General features: G+C 37.4%; 1 non-coding gene across 1 annotated transcript; it reads right to left on the bottom strand.

Moving 5' to 3' along the window:
• Positions 1-5645: 5645 nt before the first annotated feature.
• On the bottom strand, positions 5646-5752 carry LOC115524292. Its single transcript, XR_003972005.1, has one exon. It is a non-coding gene; the product is annotated as a U6 spliceosomal RNA (small nuclear RNA).
• Between the last annotated feature and the right edge of the window lie 1729 nt (positions 5753-7481).

Raw genomic sequence — 7481 nt, 5'->3', positions numbered from 1 at the left:
CGTGGCCGAGACCCAAGGGTTGACTCCGCCACACTTCAGAGCAGTTGACAAATTGCTCACAGCTGTCTGGGGTTAAAGAACTCATCTCCGAGAAGTGACACTTTCTCACTCTTTTTTTAAAGAGACAAGCGCGCCTCCTTTTCCTCTTCACAAACTCATGATTGCTCTACTTTGAAATGGCCCCTGTGGTCACTGTTTTGTCCGATTCGGTCTCTACCCTTGCATTTTTCTCAGACTTCACTTCCATTTGTTAACCATGACAGAACATCTTCTCTGATCCCATCCAACCTGTTTCAAATGACACAAAAAAGAGATTTCGTGATATCTCTGTTGAAGCAAGATACCCTACCACTTGAAAATGCTTCTGGATTTTTGCATTTAATTGGGATGGGTGGCCTGTTAGCACCAAAGGTGGAAGTAAATGACTTCTGCATCCAATGCGAAAATGTGTTGTGAACTCTTTAATGTGGATGGCTTATCCAACGACTGGGGTTAACTGAGGCCAGTGGTTTTCAGAGTGTTAATATCAGGAATCACAAAGAGAGCTAACTAATATATGGAAACACAATTAATAAATAGATAAAAGAGAGTTTTGAAGGTTGCCAGCTCAATGACAAATAAGCAAGGTCCTAATTTTATTCTCACCCAAGTGCTTGCAGCAACCTTGAAATGCCATTGATGTGGATGTCAGTTTACTAAAACATTATTTAAAAGCTGGCTAAATAAAGATGATTTATTTATGGCATTATTTTTTTAATTCCTCAAAACTACTGCTGCCACAGGAGCCCAAATTTCTTTTTTCTTAGAGCTGGTTGTTATGAAGTATCTAGTTTTTAATTTACTCGTGCTGTATAAAGGCCACAAAACCACAACAATTTATAATTTATCTGGCCCACAACTGAGTACAGTTTAAGGAACAAATTGTCAAGAAGCTACATGACAGTAATTGGACTATTCCACATCACACTGTGAATTTCCAAAGTGTTCAACCACTTGTCTTAAATAGGTGCTACAGAAATAAATACATTGTTTGGACCACATCAGGCATTTCCACCTCTTTTTTTTCCCCCTCTGTCTCTAAATAAGCTTTTAAAAGGCCAACATTCCTACACAAATAAAGTTGTAAAACTTTCAGCAGATCATAGTAATTGTAACTGTGCTTTGTATAGTGTAATTCTAGGCAGAGGAACCTAACCTGTATCAGTGAAGAGGTCACATCACTTCTGTACTCTGAAAAGATAATGCAGCTTCTTAGAAGATTTAAGATTTTTCTGCTCATCCTATTAAAAAAGGCAAATGAAGCACAAAAAATTGATTTTAATAATGTTTCACTTAATCCGGTATGTCAAAGATATTATCGTTTCAACATATGATCAATATTTTAAAATGCAAATAAAATATTTTACTTTATTTGCACTAAATCCATGAAATCCAGTGAATGTTTTATTTATTTTTTTAATATGAAATTTCTTGTCAAATTGGTTTTCATATTCAGTGGATGTTTTTTACTTACAGCACCTCCCTCTCAGTTTGGAGTGGCCATAGTTCAAGGACTAAACACCCATATGTTGCCCGTGGCTACTGTATTGGACAGCACTGTATTGTACTGTATTGGACAGCACAGGTTTATGCTGAGAGCAGAGGTAATCTGTTAAAATGAAGTGAGAAGTTATTCAGAGCTCATCCTATATTGAACAACATTTCTAACACATTCATTTCTGTCTTATTCTATTCTATAAATATTTCTTGAACAACTGCTAAATTCAAGACAACATTATGTAGCAACAGGGTCTACATATATTAAGGAAAATATGCTAGTTCCTGCCCTTAAGGAACCTGCTAACCAGTGGTGTGCAGAATTACTATAAACTGTACTAACATCTGCTATGTGATGAACCTGTGCCAGTAATAGTGCTGGGCAATTGGAATTTAATTCTTTCTTCCCTGTGAAAAACATAATTTTTGAGGATATTTACTTACACAAATTCTGTATAATGTAGAACCAGAAGAAAAATATTTCTGAGCCATAAATTTGCTCATGTGTATGGCAAGAGTGTGATAAACTTTTTAAAAAATTTTATTAATGTTTTGATTTAATTTATTTATTTGTTTGTTTGCTTATTTATTTATTTATTTATTTGAGAGACAGAGAGAAAGAGAGCACAGGCAGGGGACAGCAGAGAGAGAGAGAGAGAGAGAGAGAGACAGAAGCCAAAGCAGTCTCCAGGCTCTGAGCTGTCAGTCAGCACAGAGCCCAATGGGGGCCTCGAACCCACAAATGCAAGATCATAACCTGAGCCAAAGTTGGATGTTCAACTGACTGAGCCACCTAGGCACGCCAATACTTACATTCTTAATAAGAAACACGAAATATGTAAACAACGAAGTATTGCCACGTAGGAGGTGGTCAGTGTTATGCAAGACAGAAGGTGCTATACATGTTCATTGGTAAGAAAGAAAGCAGATGAGAAATAAGTGTTGTGTTTTGAATTTCTAAAAACTATCTTGATCTTTCGTTTGAAAAGGTGCAAAAAGTAAATATGTTATTTGAACGACTTCAGATATGTATCATCCCATTTTTCTCCCCTAGATGAGCCTTTTCCTCCCCTGCCTCTCCTGCAAAGACTATGTCTAAATAAAGGGGGATGAAAGCAACTTACGTGTCTTCGCAGTGATGAGTAAAAGTAGGACTGTTATGGACTGAATTGTCTCCCATCCCCAATGTTGAATTCAAATGTTGAACTTCAAATTATGAACTTCCAGCCTCTGGAACCAGGAGGAGATAGATCTCTGTTGTTTCAGCTACCAGTCTGGTATTTCGTTAAGGCAGCCCTAGCAAATTAATACAAGGGCCTGTGGAAGTAGGTGTTAATGTTTGCTCATAGTGACAGTTTACATGGTTTTCCTTTCCTGGAGTGATAGTAGGGTATGGTGATGGTGAGGGCAAAATGTTTGATTCCTGGAAACACTGATGGGCATAGTCTGAAACTCACTTCATCTAGACTTCTTTTCTCTATAGATTTTCTTTCAATAGCAGCAGGTGTAGAATTTTCAGAATGGCTCTCCCAGGAAGAGGAAGATAAAAAGGAAAGCAAAGAAAGTAAGAAGGAAAAGGAAAGCTAGTAAAAACTTGATTCTTGATAAATAGTGACTTATACAAAAGCTGTAGAATAGCAAGATATATGTCTACTATATATAACAGGCATGCTAAATACTGAATGACTGAAGGCCTAGAGTCTTGATAAATACCCAGCCAACTCAAACTACATTTAATGGAAAGCATTTGTATGTACAAAATCTCTGTTTGATAGTGAATTACTGAGAATTTACTATATGCTAGCACTTGGGCCAAAGACTCTACATATTTTTGTTCATTAAGTCCTTACAAGATGCTCATAAGTGAGTCACCATTAGCATTCCATTTTGCAGATGAGGGTTTGAGATGTGTAGAAATCTGCACAGTATCAAAGTATCCCATGATAGAGCTAGTACTTAAATCCAGATCTTTCTGACTTGAAGTCTGAAGTCTTAGCCACTACAAAATAGGTTCTTCAAGAAACAAATGAAGAAATGAAGAATATGCTTTTAATATAAGGCTTCTCCAAATAAGGTGTCAACATTTGGCATCTTACCTACCTAAAACTGAGTACTTTTGATTTGTTATTTGGATAATAATAATATTTAGTGGTTGATATTGAATTTTCTTTTAGAAGTATATTCTTAAAAATTCACAGTCAAAGCTTAGTGATAGCAAAATGTTTGGTAAGTTTGGGGGCCATAAAACAAAGGAAAAAGAATAAACCTGACAATAAGAAATCTTCTCCTGGGATCTTTTTCAGATTTAGCTGTTTTGTCAGATAACATGTAGAACATTATTTTAAAACTCCAAGGCAGAGTGAAATAACTTACCCACTTATCAAAAGAGTTTCATGTTTAAATTATGTCTTTTTCAGAAATCACACTCTGGGAGACAATGTTTCTAAATTTCCATTTTTTAAAATTGTCTTTAATGGCTGGTCCTGAAATTTTTATTGGATCCTTTAAAATTCATTTTTTTCCAAAAGGATATGCAGTTTCTAAGTTTACATGTACTTTATCTGAGTTTTGTTTGAGGATTTATCTCAACAACGTTGCCAGGATTTATATTTCATTTCCTGATTGTCTTATCAAATGAAGAGAGAGTATGGCCTGTCTCCTGATTACCGAGAAAAGAAACATTCAGGTTGGTTTCAGTCCATTTACAATATATTGTAAAAGGGAAAGAGGAAGCTGGCTATTAAAGACCGTTTGAGTGGAGGGCTATACATTCTTTAGACTTTCAGAGATAGTGTATGGAATTGGAGAAATTCCTACCCATAAACACACTATATCAATGATTTTTATAATCCTCCAAGTCTTAATGCTACACTTATATATCTGCTCAAACCTAATTATTACAACACCAAGGGGCCGAAGTAAATTGACAAAGGAAGTAATTATCCTCAACTTAGCCTAAACCACCACTTTAGGGAGGCAAATACTGAAGCACTAACTATGGAAACAAGCAAAGTAACTCACAAATAAAACTCTTGGCCCATTTAATGGAGATGAAGTATATATTTTTCTCTTTTTTTCAATGTTTATTGGGGCTCCTGGGTGGATCAGTCAGTTAAGCATCTGACTTCAGCTCAGGTCATGATCTCATCGTTCATGAGTTCGAGCTCTGTATCAGGCTCTGTGCTGACAGTGCAGAGTCTGCTTGGGATTCTCTCTCTTCCTCTCTCTCTCTCTCTCTCTCCCTCTCTCTGCCCTTCCCCTGCTTGCTGTCTCTCAAAATAAATAAATAAACTTAAAAAATGTTTATTTATTTTGAGAGAGAAAGAGAGTATGCATGTGAGCAGGGGGTGGGGCAGAGAGAGAGGAGAGAGAGAATCCCAAGCAGGCTCTGAGCTGTCAGCACAGAGCCTGACATGGGGCCCAATGTGGGGCTGGATCTCAGGAACCGTGAGACCATGACCTGAGCCGAAATCAAGAGGTGGACGTTTAACCAACTAAGTCACCCAGGCACCCCTAATTTTTTTCTTGACCAGCATTTCCTAAAAAGTCTTCCATGGAACAGAAGAAACATCAATCTCCTTTTTGGACTCTTCTAAATTGGGGAAATACAACAGAACCTCACCCTTCCCTTCGAGATACACAATTAATGGTTCTGAGAAGGCCTGCAGTGAGGAGACTACTGCAGTGTATTTACCCTGAATCTTCTTGGGTACAGAATTTTTTTTAGAATCTTACTAGCAATATTCTCCAGAACATGCCTAGGGGAATGCTACCTGTGTGACTGGAGATTGGTGTGTGTGTGTGTGTGTGTGTGTGTATGTGTGTGTGTGTGCGCTGTATTGATCTTTAATTAAGTAGAGACTTCCAATCACCTTACCTAGGGACCATTATACCCACTACTCTGTTTGACCATCAGTCTCTTGTCTCTCTCCAGCAATGGTGAGGCATATGCCCTTTCTGTGGGGAAGAGAAATCCATGGTTTGTCACCTTTTCCAATAATAAAAATGTTGGAGAGGCGGGGGCAAAGTGTTGCTATTGGCATCTTTCATGTGAGCCACATCAAAGGAACAAAAGTGTCTCTCTCTGTTGGTGACCATACCAATTCTTCAAAAATATGGAATGCTTCATGAATTTGTGTGTCATCCTTGCACAGGGGCTTTGCTAATCTTCTCTGTATCATTCCAGTTTTAATATATGTACTGCCATAGTGAGCATTAGGCGAATGCTTTCACATTATCTTTCTCTCTTTTAGAAATATTGGATCAAAATACTAAATTAATGTAACCAAATATTTTCCTTTTGAACTTGGGTGAGTGGCTTTTGGTTAAAAGAAAAAAAAAGTGAAAAAAGTGATGTACTGGAAGTAGCTGTCAGAATTTGACTTTCCAAAGAAGAGCTTTGTTCAATTCCAAAATTATTAAATCAGCAAAGAAATGTGTTCAAACAAATAGTATTAAAAATATATATATAACAGAAGGAGGAAGCTGAGCACCTAGCTAGAGGCCAGATCGCTCAGAGCCTTATAAATATGACCATTCATCTGGAGCAGGATTACACCCATTGTTCCTGTGTAATTATTAGTAATGTTCTCTTCCACTCACAAAAATATCTTGGTACAGACAGTATATTATATGACCACCCTACTTGCACGCCACTCTAAAAAATTTAATGAGTTTGTCATATGCACAGGATTCTGATTGTCTCTCTCTGGGGAGGTACAGGGAGGACAGGGTAAAAATTGACCTAAAATGTTAGGGCCTCAAATGAAAATTTGTAGGAAAATTACCGATATGTTTTTAGATTTGGTCCACTGTCAAAACTATGAGTAGCCAAGTGATAATTAAGAGAATGAAGTGGAAACTTAGTTAAATTAAATTTTTAAACATTTTTAAAGGTGATTTATTTATTTTGAGGGGTGGAGAGGGGCAAAGACAGAGAGAGAATCCGAAGCAAGCTCCATGCTGTCAGCACAGAACGCCACAAGTGGCTCCATCTCATGAACTGGAGATCATGACCTGAGCCAAAATCAACAGTCCAGACACTTTTGTGACTGAGCCACCCAGGCGCCCCAAATTGAGAAGTCTGTAGTTAAAGAACTAACAAATGGGGGAGGGGAGGATTTGAAGCTAAGACTGTGTTTGTCAGTATAGTTTGAAACATGTCCATCTTAACACAAATTTTGAACAAATGAACTCTCATTTGTAGTTATTAATTTTTTTGAAAAGTAAATTATTTAATTTTCCCCTTCTGATTCCTAAGAGTCAGCATTTATTCAGGCAGGCTGGAAATTGGTATGATCCAGGCGTGGCAGAGACTTTGTTCTTGGAAGTTCTGGATTCCAGTGTCCTGGTTACCAAAACAAAGCCATGAGATAATTTCTTTGCCAAAAGTGATCACGCATGTGATTATGTACCTTGAGCCTTTTAGAGGGTCATTTCATCTCTACTCAACATTATCAAAAATCAAACTCTTCTCTAAAAGACCTCAGATCTGCCTGTTGGTTTAATTAAAACTACACCAAAAGGAAATAGATATAAGAGGAACTTTCATACTTTGGTTATTTTCCTTTATTGTGCCATAATCAAGGAGGGTCATAAAAATGTCTAGGGCTATGGAAGCTTTACAGAATTAAATTTGTGGAAGGTTTACTATGAACACATTGTGTTTCTTTTTCAGTCCATGTATGGGCCAATCAAGAGACTTATTTAATGTCAGAAAGTCAAGAATGATGAAGACCATGGCTTTGATTCTCTCTCTCTCTCTTTCTCTCTCTGTCTTTGACCATGGCTTTAATTCTTCAAATAAATACAGAATGGTCCTGGGGATGACACAAATGTTCCAGAACTTCTCCTAGTATTTTGGGGGCAGGGATTATCACCTGGGAAATTTGAGCTGTCAGCTCAGCTGGTTTTCTAGATGAGTGGCTTTATGTATCAGATTCTCA

Source organism: Lynx canadensis, chromosome C2 (assembly GCF_007474595.2).
Source record: "Lynx canadensis isolate LIC74 chromosome C2, mLynCan4.pri.v2, whole genome shotgun sequence".
Classification (NCBI taxonomy): domain Eukaryota; kingdom Metazoa; phylum Chordata; class Mammalia; order Carnivora; family Felidae; genus Lynx; species Lynx canadensis.
Note: the sequence above shows the minus strand (reverse complement) of the source record. Positions and strands in the feature narration are given on the sequence as shown.